Source organism: Gopherus evgoodei, chromosome 11, assembly GCF_007399415.2.
Source record: "Gopherus evgoodei ecotype Sinaloan lineage chromosome 11, rGopEvg1_v1.p, whole genome shotgun sequence".
Lineage (NCBI taxonomy): Eukaryota > Metazoa > Chordata > Testudines > Testudinidae > Gopherus > Gopherus evgoodei.
The window spans coordinates 28,069,358-28,084,115 of NC_044332.1; the positions used below are offsets into that span (position 1 = coordinate 28,069,358).

The 14,758-nt window shown below is 49.1% G+C and overlaps 2 long non-coding RNA genes across 4 annotated transcripts; both read right to left on the reverse strand.

Moving 5' to 3' along the window:
- On the reverse strand, positions 1-866 carry LOC115659479. The gene is made up of 2 exons (XR_004002563.1): positions 829-866; positions 1-254 (listed from the first exon to the last, which is right to left on the reverse strand). It is a non-coding gene; the product is annotated as an uncharacterized LOC115659479 (long non-coding RNA).
- A 69-nt stretch (positions 867-935) lies between these two features.
- LOC115659478 lies at positions 936-8,028 on the reverse strand. Of its 3 annotated transcripts, XR_004002561.1 has the most exons (5): positions 7,989-8,028; positions 6,999-7,192; positions 4,343-4,569; positions 3,945-4,034; positions 936-973 (listed from the first exon to the last, which is right to left on the reverse strand). It is a non-coding gene; the product is annotated as an uncharacterized LOC115659478 (long non-coding RNA). The 3 variants fall into 3 exon arrangements; XR_004002560.1 differs by lacking the exon at positions 936-973 and having other exon boundaries at positions 3,129-4,034; XR_004002562.1 differs by lacking the exons at positions 936-973; positions 7,989-8,028 and adding an exon at positions 7,761-7,943 and having other exon boundaries at positions 3,129-4,034.
- Between the last annotated feature and the right edge of the window lie 6,730 nt (positions 8,029-14,758).

Consider the following 14,758-nt stretch of genomic DNA (forward strand, 5'->3'; position numbering starts at 1 on the left):
TTTGGGGCAAAAGGTTTATTCGTCTTCCAGCCTTCAGCTGAGAGTGGCCAACCACCAAGCCCTCCTTGGCCGATATGACTTCAATATGTGGCAAGCCATGGCCAAGTTCAAAGGGTCGCTCCCCGAGGCTTTCCGAGCTATCCTTCATGAGAGACGACACCATGGCTTCCGCTATCTCCATGCAGCGAGCCTCTCGGCTGCTCCTCTCTGGGTTGTCCACCGGCTCAGCAGACCTGCCCTTCGATGGCTAGGCCCTGTTTGCGGAGCAAAGAGACATCAAGTTGCATGGCCTCCAGGACGCCCGCTGTGATGGGTTGGATCATAGAAAACCAATTGGGAACTGCCAACTGATATGCCTAGACTACCGCTCAGCCTGTTTTCCCTGGCAGTTTGGGACTTCAGAATCTTGCCTAATTTGAGCTAGACGTGCTAGCCTGCTACAAACATAGACCCCAGTCTGAACTACGTCCCCTAAAAGCTCCAGGCTTAACTGAAAACAGCTTAAGAAGTGTTTCTGGCTCCAACACTCAGATGCCCAGCTCCCAGTGGGGTCCAAACCCCAGTAATAAAGTTTATACAGGGTAAACACATACATTGTCCGTCCCCTATAACACTGATAGAGAGATATGCACAGCTGTTCCCCACCTCCCAGATATTAATACATACTCTGGCTTAATTAATAAGTTAAAGTGATTTTATTAAATACAAGAAGTAGGATTTAAGTGGTTCCAAATAATAACAGACAGAACAAAGTGAATTACCAAGCAAAATAAAACACGCAAGTCTAAACCTAATACAGTAAGAAAATGATTACAGGTTAAATCTCACCCTCAGAGATGTTCCAGCAAGCTTCTTTTACAGACTAGCCTCCTAGTCTGGGTCCAGCAATCACTCACACCCTTATGGTTACTGTCCTTTGTTCCAGTTTCTTTCAGGTATTCTTTGGGGGTGGAGAGACTGTCTCTTGAGCCAGCTGAAGACCAAAAATGAAGGTGTCTCCCAAGGATTTATATAGTTTCTCCTTGTGGATCTAAATCCCTCCCTCCCCCTGTGTAGAATCCCCTCTATAAGATGGAGTTTTGGAGTCATATGGGCAAGTCACATGTCCATGGATGACTTAAGTTCCTTACCAGCCAGGCCACATTCCTGGGAAAGCTCAGATGTGGATTGGTATCTCCAAGTTTATTGTGAGCTTAAGTGTTTCTTGATTGGGCACTTGCTGAAAATAGTCTTTTCTCAGGAAGCTGACCAACTGCTTCACTGAAACTACTTAAAATTAAACAAGTACATAGCCAATATTCATAACTTTGATACATGCATACATGGCATATGTAGCATAAAACATATTCCAGTTATGTCATATATACATTCATAAGCATACTCCCATGAAGCATTATGGGGTGCAACATCACACCCGCACCACCAAAAAAACCCTGGGTCTCTATGGCCCAGCCCTGGCCTGTAAGTGGTTCAAACTGCAGCAGTCACAGGCAGGGCCGGCTTTAGGAAGTGCGGGGCCCAATTCGAACACTTTCGGCGGGGCCCTGGCAGGGATGACTTAACAAGAAAAAAGTGTAAAAAAAGGCCTTCCATGTATTATTTACTTTCCATAACTATATAAATAATAAACTTGTATATTATGTACATTGCATCATATATCCTGTTGATTGGTTATTAATGACTACCATTTCACATGTGTGGGTCCCCGCTACTCCCTGGGGGCGTGCACATGTGTAGGTTCCCGCTGCTTCCTGCCCCCCTCATTGAAGCAGGTGTGCAGGTTACTGGCCTGGGAACTGCAGGGCAGCAGTGGACATGGGGCTGGTTCGAGGCAGGGCAGGGGCTGACTGGAGGTAGGGTCTGGCTGCAGGCAGGGCAAGGGGTGCAGGGCTGGCTGGAGACAGGGGAGTGTGGGGTGGGCTGGCTTCAGGCAGGGCCACAGGGGGGTGCAGCAGGGGTTGGCAGGGCTGGAGACAGGAGTATGGGACTGGCTGGCTTCACGCGGGGGGTGCAGCAGGGGTTGGCTGGAGACAGGGCAGGGCGGGCAGTGCAGGGCAGGTGTGGGCAGGGTTTTGTGGCAGGGATTGGCTGGAGACAGGGCAGGGGGTTTGGTAGGGGCTGGCTGTGGGCAGGGGGTGCAGAGCTGACTGCAGGCACTGGGGGGGCGGGGCTGGTGCGGGCAGGGCAGGGGATGCAGCAGAGGCAGCTGGAGCCCTGGCCCTTTAAAAAGCCCCCAAGCCCCCCGCTATCCCAGGGCTCTGAGGGCTATTTAAAGGGCCTGGGACTCCCCTGCTTCTACCCCGCCCCAGACCTTTTAAATAGCCGTGGGAGCCCTGGGGAATGCATGGGGGCGGCGGGGCTCCGGCGGCTATTTAAAGGACCGGGGTGGCAGAGGCAGCTGGAGCCCTGGCCCTTTAAATAGCCCCCAGAGCCCCCTGCTATCCCAGGGCTCTGGGGGCTATTTAAAGGGCCCGGAGCTCCAACCGGAGAAACGGGGCTTGCCGTGCTCCAGCCAGAGCTCCAGCCAGGAGAGCAGGGCCGCAGGGTTTGTCGCGCTCCAGCCAGAGCTCCAGCCGGGGCCGCGGGGCTTGTCGCGCACCGGCCAGAGCTCCAGCCGGGGCCGCGGGGCTTGTTGCGCTCCGGCCAGAGCTCCAGCCGGGGCCGCGGGGCTTGTCGCGCTCCGGCCAGAGCTCCAGCCGGGGCCGCGGGGCTTGTCGCGCTCCGGCCAGAGCTCCAGCCGGGGCTGCGGGGCCGCAGGGCTTGTCGCACTCCAGCCAGAGCTCCAGCCAGGAGAACGGGGCGCGGGGCTTGTCGCGCTCCGGCCAGAGCTCCAGCCGGGGCTGCGGGGCCGCAGGGCTTGTCGCACTCCAGCCAGAGCTCCAGCCAGGAGAGCGGGGCCGCGGGGCTTGTCGCACTCCGGCCAGAGCTCCAGCCAGGAGAGTGGGGCTGCTGGGCTTGCGGCGCTCTGGTCAGAGCTCCAGCTGAGAGAGCGGAGCTGTGGGGCAGCCGCGCTCCCGCCGGCGCTTTGGTCAGGGGAGCGGGGCCATGGAAGACCCTGGAGCAGACCGCAGCCAGGGTAAGTAAAAAAATTTAAAAGGCGGCTAAAGCGCGGGGCCCAATTCCCAGGAATCGGGCGAATTGGCCTAAAGCCGGCCCTGGTCACAGGGCCAGGGGCATCAGCCTCGGCAGGACCAGCCCCATAAATGAGCCAACGGCTACAAGCGCCACCCTAGCCAGCCGCCTCCATGATCTGCCCAGTTGGGCTCAACTCGTAATAAGCAGGGGGCCATTTTGAGGGTGTGCCCAAGGGCAAACTACCAGACTATTCCCTGGATCTGTCCTTCCCTGTGTTCTCCAACCACCTTACCCTCTTCCTCCCTGCCTGGATGGCTAGAACCTCGAACCGATGTGTCCTCAGCACAGTGAAACAGGGTTATACCCTCCAGTTCCTTTCTGCCCTCCCCTTCCCACCTGCCTTCCCCATCCCTCTTTAAGGACATCTCTCACAGAGTCTCCTCGTGCAGGAGGTAGAGGGGTGACTACAGCTGGGTGCGGTGGAAGAAGTTCCTCTTTAGTACAGGAACAAGGGGTTCTTTTCCCGGTACTTCTTAATCCCAAAGGCCAAGGGTGGTCTACAGCCCATCCTGGACCTGCGAGACCTCAACAAGTACCTAAAGAAGTTAAAGTTCTGCATGGTTTCCCTGGCTTCTATTATCCCCTCCCTTGATCTGGGAGACTGATATGCCGCCCTCGATTTGAAGGATGCGTACTTCCACATAGCGAACTTTCAAGGGCACGGACTCTTCCTCCAGTTTACAGGGGGCCCCACCATTATCAGTTTGCGGTCCTCCTGTTTGGCCTGGCAACAGCACCGAGTGTTTACCAAGTGCATGTCAGTGGTAGCAGCTTATTTCAGGCGCCAGAGTATTCCGATCGACCCATACCTCAACGACTGGCTCATCAAGGGCAGCTCCAGGTCTCAAGTCCAAAGGGATGTCACGGTGTTTCAGGCCACATGCTGCTCTCTGGGCCTACTGGTAAACAACAAAAAGTCGACATTAGTGCCACTGCAGAGGATAGAGTTCATTGGAGTGGTCCTTGACCTGTGCCAGGGTGTTCCTGCCACTGGAAAAGTTCCACATGTTGACGAACCTCATCACAGAAGTCTCCGCGTTCCCTCTGACAACAGCCAGGGTCTGTCTGCGCCTCCTGGGTCACATGGCAGCATGGTCTGCCATGCCAGTCTCTGAATGCGGCCCCTGCAACAATGGCTGGGGATGGTCTATTCCCAGTCCTGAGACCCTTTGGAAAATATTGTTACCATTCCCCAGGCAATACTTACTTCGCTGCGATGGTGGACTGACTCCAGGATAATCCTGGAAGGGGTTTAGTTCGACAACCCCTCACTCCATCAAGTTGGTGTTGGACGCCTCAGACCTCAGCTGACTCCAGGATAGTCCTGGAAGGGGTTTAGTTCGACAGCCCCTCACTCCATCAAGTTGGTGTTGGATGCCTCAGACCTCAGCTGGGGTGCGCATCTTGGTGACCTCCAGACACGGGATGTGGTCCCTGGAGGAGGCAAAGTTACACATAAATGTCAAAGAGCTCCGAGCAGTCTGGCTGGCACGTGGAATCTTCCTGCCCCACCTGGCGGGCAAGGTGGTACAAGTCCTGACGGACAACACAGCTTCGATGTTCTACATCGATAGGCAAGGGGGAGCGTGCTTGTCAACTCTCTGTCAAGAGGCACTCCATCTATGGGACTTCTGTATCAGCCACAAAATGCACCTGGAAGCTTGTCACCTTCCCAGTGTCAAGAATACACTAGCGGACCAGCTCAGCAGGGACACAGCAGCTGATAACTGCACTTTCACTTTCATTGTACTTTTCAGCTGCAAAGTCAAAAATTTTCTAACAATCACAAGATGACAAATATGCTGAACTTAGAGTTTTGCCACATCATCACAATGCAACAAATTAACCAGAAACATGAAACTTTCAGTTGCCACCTGGCTCTTTTACTTAAAAAGACAATACTTATACCCAGACCTCAGACGGATTACAATCCACAAGGTTTACCATATGCACTTTGCATCTGGAGTTTGTTCCCTGACAGTGACATTTTGAAAATTGTTTATAGACAGATCTCAAAGTAAAACAGGAAAGGAGGCGTATGTACTGGAGGCCTGTTCCAAAGCCCAAAATTTTATTCTTCCATTGTTTTGCCAATCTTTTGTTCCTGTTCAGGGGGAACAAGATATGCCCCTATTTTTCTGAATATCAGTTAATACAATGGACCAAAGAAAATCATAAAGGAAAGAAAACATGAAACTAAAAGAAACTATCAGAAAATCCAGTGGGGGAACAATGCTAAATGTCAAGGAAGACTATAAGGCACATTCTTTGATTTCTGGCTGCAGTGATTCACCAGTCAAAAACTACTGTATCTTACATGGAAATCTTGGTTATAGTTTAGAAATCGGAAAGGCCAACTATATTTGTATGTCCTATTTTAACCTTTTGCATCTTATTTCCTCCCATTGTATAATACAGAATATGGTGAATTTACTTCCATCCACGTACAGTGAACCTTTAATTAATTTTAAACAGTTTAAGCAGTTCAGAATCAAATTATGTTTGGCTTCCACCATGTACATGCCAACAAATGCCAGCATTGCATGTCTTTAACTGGTGGTTGACAAACCACGAGATATTTTATTCCGAATGTAAAAAGTGGGTCATTTTTGACAGCATTTTATACGACAGCTCTTTATCCTAGAGTTTTTCAACTCTTAAGAACAAAAAAAAACTTCTACATGTGAGGAACCCCCAAAATATTCAGAGCAATAGCTCATTCCCTACTAAAAATTAGGAGAAATAATGGCAGTGTAAGAAGATTTAGAAAGAAAGTGTAGCTGCAAACCTAACCATGGCATGGCAACCAGTGTTTCTATAACTCAGACGCCCTCATGAAAGGTCGCTTCTTCCACAAGTACCCAGAGGAAATGAGTCAAGAAGTCATCACACACACAAAAACATCATGATTATTTCCTCCACTGTACTTCTCAGTGCATCCTGTCTGCTTTGAATCCATCTTGTCTAGATTTGGAGTGACTGCCTGTATTGTGCGTATAGTACAGTGTCAAGCACGTTGTCAGTGCTTAATAAAATTCACAATAGCTCATTTCCACCCCAATTTTCTATTAACACATATGTAACACCTCTAGTTTTATTACCAACACAAGAATTGCAAAATCATGTTGCAACAACAAAGGAGATATTATGGTTGTATTTTTATGATGGATCAAAATTGTTTTTGCTGTTTTCAAAATATTGATCCTGTGTCTCTGCTCTTTTAATCAGTGTCTTAGTGACAAACATGTCTATAAACAAAAACATTATTTCTCTTCCACTAGCATTGTGAAATGTGCTGGCAACTACCTGACACCCATCTTCCACCCCAGAGGTGACTACAGTTCAGTGATGCTTGTATATGCAGTGCACCATACCATGCTTTAATTTTATTAAAAGGGAACTCAATGGGTGTGTTCTGCTTAAAAACTGATGGCACTCCATGGGTCATTGGTGTAAACTTGCTTTGGAATCCTTTGCACTGAAAGAGCTCTAGGCTGCATGTATAAGCCAGAGGATGGTAATATATTCAGCTGGACATGTTCCTTGCACTCTATACCGCAGGCGAAGCCTCTGTATTATTACAACACACCTTGAAGGAACAGCATCAGGTTGAAAAGTCAAGCACTCAAATGACAGGAACGGCCTGAGGCACAACAACAGGTTAAAAATGCATCAGGTGGTCAAGAAGCCCAGCAGACTTTCAGGAAGAGCATTTGTTAAATGATTCAAACACTGTTTTGGTCACCCACCGAGGCAATGCTGAGCTAACAGAATGTGATAGGGAAGTGGGGGAAAAATCAGCCCGTTCCCCAGCGAGGGCACAGGGCCAGGGTCACAGCTGCTCAAAGAAACGTCTTTTTCACCTCCTCCAGCTGCTTTAACTTTCGCTTTCCTCTCAATCGCTGCCTTCTAGCTCCAGGAGTCCTTTCTCAGAAACCACGTGGCTCAGCTGTTCCTGGTTTAGGTCATCCCTCCTGCCTCCCTGGCACCGTCACCCAATCAGCCAGAGACCAGCCAGCCTTTCTTGGACCTCAGTGCCTGGAAACCTGTAGTCAGGCTAGAGTGACCAGACAGCAAATGTGAAAAATTGGGACGGGGTGGGGGGTAATAGGAGCCTATATAAGAAAAAGACCCCAAAATTGAGACTGTCTCTGTAAAATCAGGACATCTGGTCAGCGGAGTCAGACTGTACAGCCTGCTGCAGTTTGTACAGTGTGTGCTTCTGGGCAAATGCTTCAAATCATAGGACTGGATGAAACCTTGAGATCATGGAGTCCAGTCCCCTGCACTCATGGCAGGATTACGTCCTAGACTAGTGATGGGTGCATGCAGCCCATCAGGTAATCCGATTGTGGGCCGGGAGACATTTTGCTCACATTGACCATCTGCAGGCACAGCTCTCCACAGGGCTGTCCCTAGCCATTTGGGTGCCTTATGCAGCCCCCCCCCCTCGGGGAGCTGTGTTGGGCCCCAGGCCTCCCACCCCAGGGCACTTTTGGGGGCCCCATAGACCCAAAGTGGCCCCGGGGATTAGTAGGGGGCTGGGAGCAGCCGGCTCCACTCCCCGCCCCAGCCGTGTCGCTTGGGGGAGGGGGCTTGAGAGAAGGGATCCCCCACACATTCACCAGCAGCGGCGTGAGGTGCAGCAGCCCAACATCAGCCCGCTCCACTCCGCCAGCTCCCAGCTCTGCTTCCTGCCGCCGGTGAGTGCGGGGGGGTGGGGAACCTTTCCCCAACACCTCCTCTCCCCCGAGCGACACGGATGGGGCCGGGGCAAGGGAAGCAGAGCGGGCTGGGGCCGCGGCACTCTGCTTCCTGCTGATGGTGAGTGGCGGAGGGGGGCCTGCACTCACCGGCGGCGGAAAGTGGAGTGACCCGGCTGGGAGCTGGCGGAGTAGAGTGGGCTGCTCTGCTTCCCGCTGCTGCCGATGAGTTCAGGGTTGCTGGGGGAAGAGGTGGAATGGGGGCGGGCTGGGGGCAGACAGGGGGAAAGGGTAGGAGGTGGGGCGCAGGGAGTTGTCCGGGGCCCCGTAACCCCCTAGGGACAGCCCTGCCCCTTGCAGTGTGACAGCTGCAGCTGGTGCTGCCACGTATGCAGCATGGTGCTGCCACGTATGCAGCATGCAGCTGCCTAGGGCACCATGAAATTTGGGGCAATTTGGTGCCCCAAATTTCATAGTGCCCTACCACAGCTGCATATGCTGCCTATGCCTAAGGACAGCTCTGCCCCTGCAGCTCAGTTGCCACAGTTCACCGTTCCCAGCCAATGGGAGCTGTGGGAAGCAGCAGCCAGCATGGTCACTGGGAGCTGGGATGCCCATGCCTGCAGACAGTCAACAAAAGCAAAATGTCTAGCAGCCCACAGTCAGACTACCCTGATGGCCTGCATGCAGCCCACAGGCAGCAGGTGGCCCACCACTGTTCTAGACCATCCCTGACAAGTGTTTGTTTAACCCGCTCTTAAAAATCTCCAATGACGGAGATTCCACAACCTCCCTAGGCAATTTATTCCAGTGATTAACCACCCCAACAGCAAGTTTATCCTAATGTCCAACCTAAACCGCCCTTGCTGCAATTTAAGCCCATTGCTTCTTGTCCTCTCCTCAGAGGTTAAAGAGGACAATTTCTCCCTCTTCCTTGTAACAATCTTTAACTAAAACAGGAGTGGGCAAACTTTTTGGCCTGAGGGCTGCATCGGGTTTTTGTGCCTCCCCAAACAGCCAGGCGTGGCCCGGCCCATGCCCCCATCTACCACTACCCCCCGCATCTCGCCTCCTGACAGCCTCCCCGAGACCCCTCCCCATCCAACCATCTCTTCTTCCTAACCATCCCCAGGCTCCCCACCCCTGCCTGCCCCCCACTGCTGCCCTCCACCACTCCATCCAACCCCCCTCTCCTTCCTGATGGCCCCCCTGGGACCCCATACCCATCCAACCACCTTTTCTCCCTGTCCCCTGACTGCCCCCTGAACCCCCACCCCCATTCAACCCTCAGTTCCCCAGCCTCTGACTGCCTGCACCCCTATCTACACACCTGGCCCCAAACCACCCCCCGAACTCCCGTGTCCTCTATCCAACCTCCCTACACCACTTCCTGCCCCCGTACCATGCTGCCTGGAGCATGGTATGATGGCTGGTGGTGCGGCTGCACCAGGACAGCCAGCCGTGCTGCCCGGCTGGAGCCAGCCATGCATCACGCAGCACAGAGCATTGGGTCAGGCCGGGGTCTGCAGCTGCACTACCCCAGGAGCTTGCAGCCCCGCTGCCCAGAGCATTGCACCCACGAAGCAGTGAGCTGAGGCTGCGGGGGAGGGAGGACAGTGGGGTAGGGGCCAGGGGCTAGCCTCCCAGGCCAGGAGCTCAGGGGCCAGGCAGAACAGTTCCGTGAGCAGGTTGTGGCCTGCGGACCATAGTTTGCCCACCTCTGAACTAAAAGCTAATCTTCAATTCCTGGAGCCTCCAGGACAATCCTGAAGGGTTGGCAACCCTAGCAGACAAGTAATCTTTGAAAAGGTCTGCAGAAGAGCTCTGTGGAGTTTGAGAGCTTGTCTCCAACAGAAGTTGGTCCAATAAAAGATATTACCTCACGCATCTTGTCTCTCTAATATCCTGGGATGCACACTGCTCCAACAATATGTAAACAGTGCTTTGGCTAATTGAACAGCTGTAGACAGTGCACTATCACAATGATCTTAAAAAAACAGGACAACTGTAACATGGATACATTGAGGGGCAATGCTGAGAAAGGGTTCCCATAGTACTCCACAGCAGTACAAAACCACATACTTCTGTACTAATTGGTGCATGGTCACTGGCCACAAATCTATGATTGATAATCCATAGTTTGGTTCTTATAAAAGCAAAAATCAGAGGGCTATATTCTCAATTAGATATACAGGGAGTAAGCTTTATAACTGCCGTTAGTGTCTATGGGAGCTGGGTGACTAAAACCACAGTGCAATGAGTTAAGAATAGCTACTTAGTTGGGCATTGGTCCTGGTTCTTACTTTATTTTTATGTAACCCTTCTGCCCCTCTAGTTAGCAGCAACAAGGGCCGGGTTCAGTATCTAGGGGTTCCATTTCAATAACACAATACAAAACTGGCTTGAGCCCCCACCCAGTGACCTGGGACAATTACATACCCCCCCCCCCAGGGTGCCTCTAGGAGGCAATACTTCCCCACTTGCAAGCACGGAGTCCGAGTGTAACAAAATCCTTTTAATAAAGAAGGGAAACAATGCGGCATTATGTTGGGGAAACACCACAAACAGGATTATAACACAAACCATGAGCAAAAAGACCCACCTCCAAGTACGTTTGGCAATGTCCTTTTCCCCTCAAAAAGCAGCAAAGAATCCTGTGGCACCTTATAGACTAACAGACGTTTTGGAGCATGAGCTTTCGTGGGTGAATACCCACTTCCTCAGATGCATGCATCTGAGGAAGTGGGTATTCACCCACGAAAGCTCATGCTCCAAAACGTCTGTTAGTCTATAAGGTGCCACAGGATTCTTTGCTGCTTTTACAGATCCAGACTAACACGGCTACCCTCTGATACTTTTCCCCTCAGGGTCTTAAGTCCAAATCACCCCAAAGTCTAACAACGCAAAAGTCTCTGTCCCCGGTCAGTGCCACCTCAGTGTTCAAAAGTTCATCTGCAGAGTTTTACCCCCGCCCCCAGCCTGGGTGGAATGGAGGGAGGCACACAGGATGTTAAGGGGCACCTTACGTGGGCGAGGCTGACTGCCCTGCCTCTCCGTCGCTCGAGCTGTCCGTGCAAACTGCTCAGCTCCACTCCGCTGCGCTGGTTTGCTCCTCCAACCATCCTGCAAACTGCTCTGCCAGCTGATTAGTGGTATATCTTCAGGCTCCCCCACTAGTTAACACAGCACTCAGTGATCTCAACTCAGTAGGTTTTAGCTCTTTTAGTGATTTCAGCTTGTAGTAGGGGAGCCCCAGTGCTGGTGCACTATTGGCCCAAAGTGAATTCAGCTCAGTAGTCTCTAGCTAGACTCCTAATAGAATAAAAATTAGCTCTGCTATTCAACAGTGGAGAGAGAAAAAAAGGTGCAATTGATGTGCAAGGTCCTCCAGAGGGGCCCATACCATCAGATATAACTTAGATAATATTTTTACTTCAAGGTCCCAGAGACACAAACAAGGTTTTCATCTTGAGGCTAGAAGACCAAAAACATCAAGACACTTGATCATGGCCTTGGAAAAGCCAAAGGACTGCTCACACTTGATCTTAGCTCACCAAGAAGCACACCTATCCCCAACCTCTCTCAATTCACTGGGTTTTGGCACCCATGTCCCTTGTATAGCGAGTGCTATTTAAGTGATGGTGAGATTCTCTGTCATAAGGCAGTTTCATAGTTCCTCATTCACATAATTAGGATGACAACACTTTATTCCTCCTGCCCCAATAACAAAGAATTTGGGGATCCCACAGCTGTCAAAGTAACCATTTTAGGCTGCCGTGGGCTATGCTAGGCGGGGTGGGCATGCCTATGCAAACACAATCAGTCCCTGAAACTCTTTTCCACACTCACCATAATTCACCACCAGATGTCAGGGTAGAGCTCATCCTGACTCTACTTACATTTATTATTGTTTAATGTGTGGTGGTAGCACCCACAGGCCCCCTGTTAGGATCCCATTGTGCTAGCTAGGCATTGCCCCAAAGAATATGATCTGTATTCTTAATAGAGCTGAACATGAATTATTTGTAAGATTAAAATACAAACTCTTCAAATAAAATTAAGATTGTGATTAAAATACAATACAATAAAGGAAATGGAAAGTTAAAGCTAATGCACGTATAACAGGCCCTATTCTGTGTTGATGTATCTAGTGAAACCCCATTGGAGGAATACTGCTTTCCAACCCATGAAGTGGGCTCCATGGATGCAGAGATTGACCCACATAGAGCACATTGTAGGTGTCATAAACAGATAGCTAAGGGTTAACGTCTCTTTCACCTGGAAAGAAGTAATCTGAACCACCTGACCAGAGGACCAATCAGGAAACAGGATTTTTTTCAACTCTGGGTGGAGGGAATTTTGTGTCTGAGTTCTTTGTCTTCTGCCTGTATGCTCTCTCGGATGAGAAGTTTTTCTATTTCCTGCTTTCTAATCTTCTGTTTCCCAGTTGTGAGTACCAAAGATCAGATAGGGATTTATATGTTCTTTTGTATTTACATGTCTATAATTGCTGAAGTGCTTTGAATTGTATTCTTTTTGAATAAGGCTGTTTATTCATATTTCTTTTAAGCAATTGACCCTGTATTTGTCACCTTAATACAGAGAGACCATTTGTATGTATTTTTCTTTCTTTTTCTATAAAGCTTTCTTTTAAGACCTGTTGGAGTTTTTCTTTAGTGGGGAACTTCAGGGAATTGGGTCTGCAGCTCACCAGGGAATTGGTGGGAGGAAGAAGTCAGGGGGAGGTCTGTGTGTGTTAGATTTACTAGCCTGATTTTGCATTCCCTCTGGGTGAAGAGGAAAGTGCTTTTGTTTCCAGGACTGGAATTACAGAGGGTGGACTCCCTCTGCTTAGATTCACGGAGGTTGCTTCTGTGTATCTCTCCAGGAGCACCTGGGCGGGGGAAGGGAAAAGTTTTATTTCCCTTTGTTGTGAGACTCAAGAGTTTGGGTCTTGGGGTCCCCAGGGAAGGGTTTCAGGGGGACCAGAGTGCCCCAAAACACTCTAATTTTTTGGGTGGTGGCAGCAGTACCAGGTCCAAGCTGGTAACTAAGCTTGGAGGTTTTTCATGCTAACCCCCATATTTTGGACGCTAAGGTCCAAATCTGGGACTAGGTTATGACAGTAGGACTGCGGCCTTTATTGCAAATTGGGTCAAACAGTGCACTGGCTTCCACCTTTTCTATCCATTATTCCATTATATATCAAAGCAGAATTTCCCCATTATGTGCGCACAGTGCCCAGAGACACAATTTTGGCACCACAGTCCTTATTTTAATTGGGTTGTCCTGTGAACGGTTCCACAGAATTCAAAATGTTCTAATGTATTTTGTGGCTAATGCAAAGATCATGATGTCAACTTTACGAGTTTTTCCCAGAACATACTGTTTTAAAAATGGGAACTGTAAGTCCTCTGTTGAAAAAAAAATCATATTTGGATCATCTACTAGACAAAGCAAAAGAACTACATTTAGCTTGTCTTCAATGGGAGTTCTTAAAACAAAGTTGACAATCAGAGTTGTTCAACAGATTCAAAAACAAATCAAAATGCTGATGACAAATGGAAATTATTTTAAATAATTTCCCCTCCCAATCTCCAAGCAGAAGGAAGAGACTTAATGAAAAAGTATGGGCCTCAAGCCAACGGTCAAAAAAATCCTCCATCAGTACCTTGGAGAAGTGTGTCTCTATGGCAGGGGTAGGCAACCTATGGCACGCGTGCCGAAGGCAGCATGCGAGCTGATTTTCAGTGGCACTCACACTGCCTGGGTCCTGGCCACCAGTCCGGGGGGCTCTGCATTTTAATTTAATTTTAAATTAAACTTCTTAAAACATTTTATAAACCTTATTTACTTTACATACAACAATAGTTTAGTTATATATTATAAATGTATAGAAAGAGACCTTCTAAAAACTTTAAAATGTATTTCTGGCACACGAAACCGTATACTAGGGTGAATAAATGAAGACTCAGCACACCACTCCTGAAAGGTTGCCAACCCCTGCTCTATGCTATGTACTTTGACCTGACACATGCATGTCTGAAGACAATATGAGTTTTGCTATTGACTTCAATGGCAGCAAGACTGAGCTGTCAGTGAGGCAAGCCCTAAAACAGTTATGCTGAGATACTCTAGTCTTTTTCTCCTTAAAGACATAAACCCTCCTCTTGTGACTTAAGCAGGAGTTGGGGCCATGCAGACATTTGCAATATGGGCCCCTAATTTATCCGAATGTCAAGGTTAGGTTTCACTATTGGGTTTCTTAAAGCTATGGCACCAGCACTTTGCAGCAAAACTAGTGCAGCTTTTTACTGAATGCCTTTTTTTTTTAAACAATATATCAAAAAACATCATGCGGCACTGGAAGGGAAAAGTTTATTTGATTTTAAATCAAAATGCAATGGTGAAACCAAAGTGTGCAAGAGGTGCAACACAAGCAAGTTGTCATACAATGCACCACTAAAAGTCAAAGCTAGTAAGGAGAACTTGCATTGAAATGAGCAAAGAGTCCTGTGGACCTTATAGACTAACAGAGTATTGGAGCATCCAATAGCTCTGTTAGTCTATAAGGTGCCACAGGACTTTTTGCTGCTTTTACAGATCTAGACTAATACCCTCTGATACTTGCATTGAAATGATTTTTCCCATGGAATTTGGTGGTTTACTGATTTACTGTGAGCTTTTTGTCACAATTCTCAAACATGAAGGCTATAGGTGCCTTAAACATGCTCATGAATGTGTTTTTTAGCATACGCACCAGTTCAAATGTTCTTGACCTCTTTTTGAGGAATTAATGATGAAAAATGAAAACCTTTCAAACCCCCAGTAAATCACTTAAGTAGACATGTCACAAGAGGAGGTTGTACTTAAAAGTCAATCAATGGCTGCAAGCTGAACTCATTTGCCTTTCTTTGCAG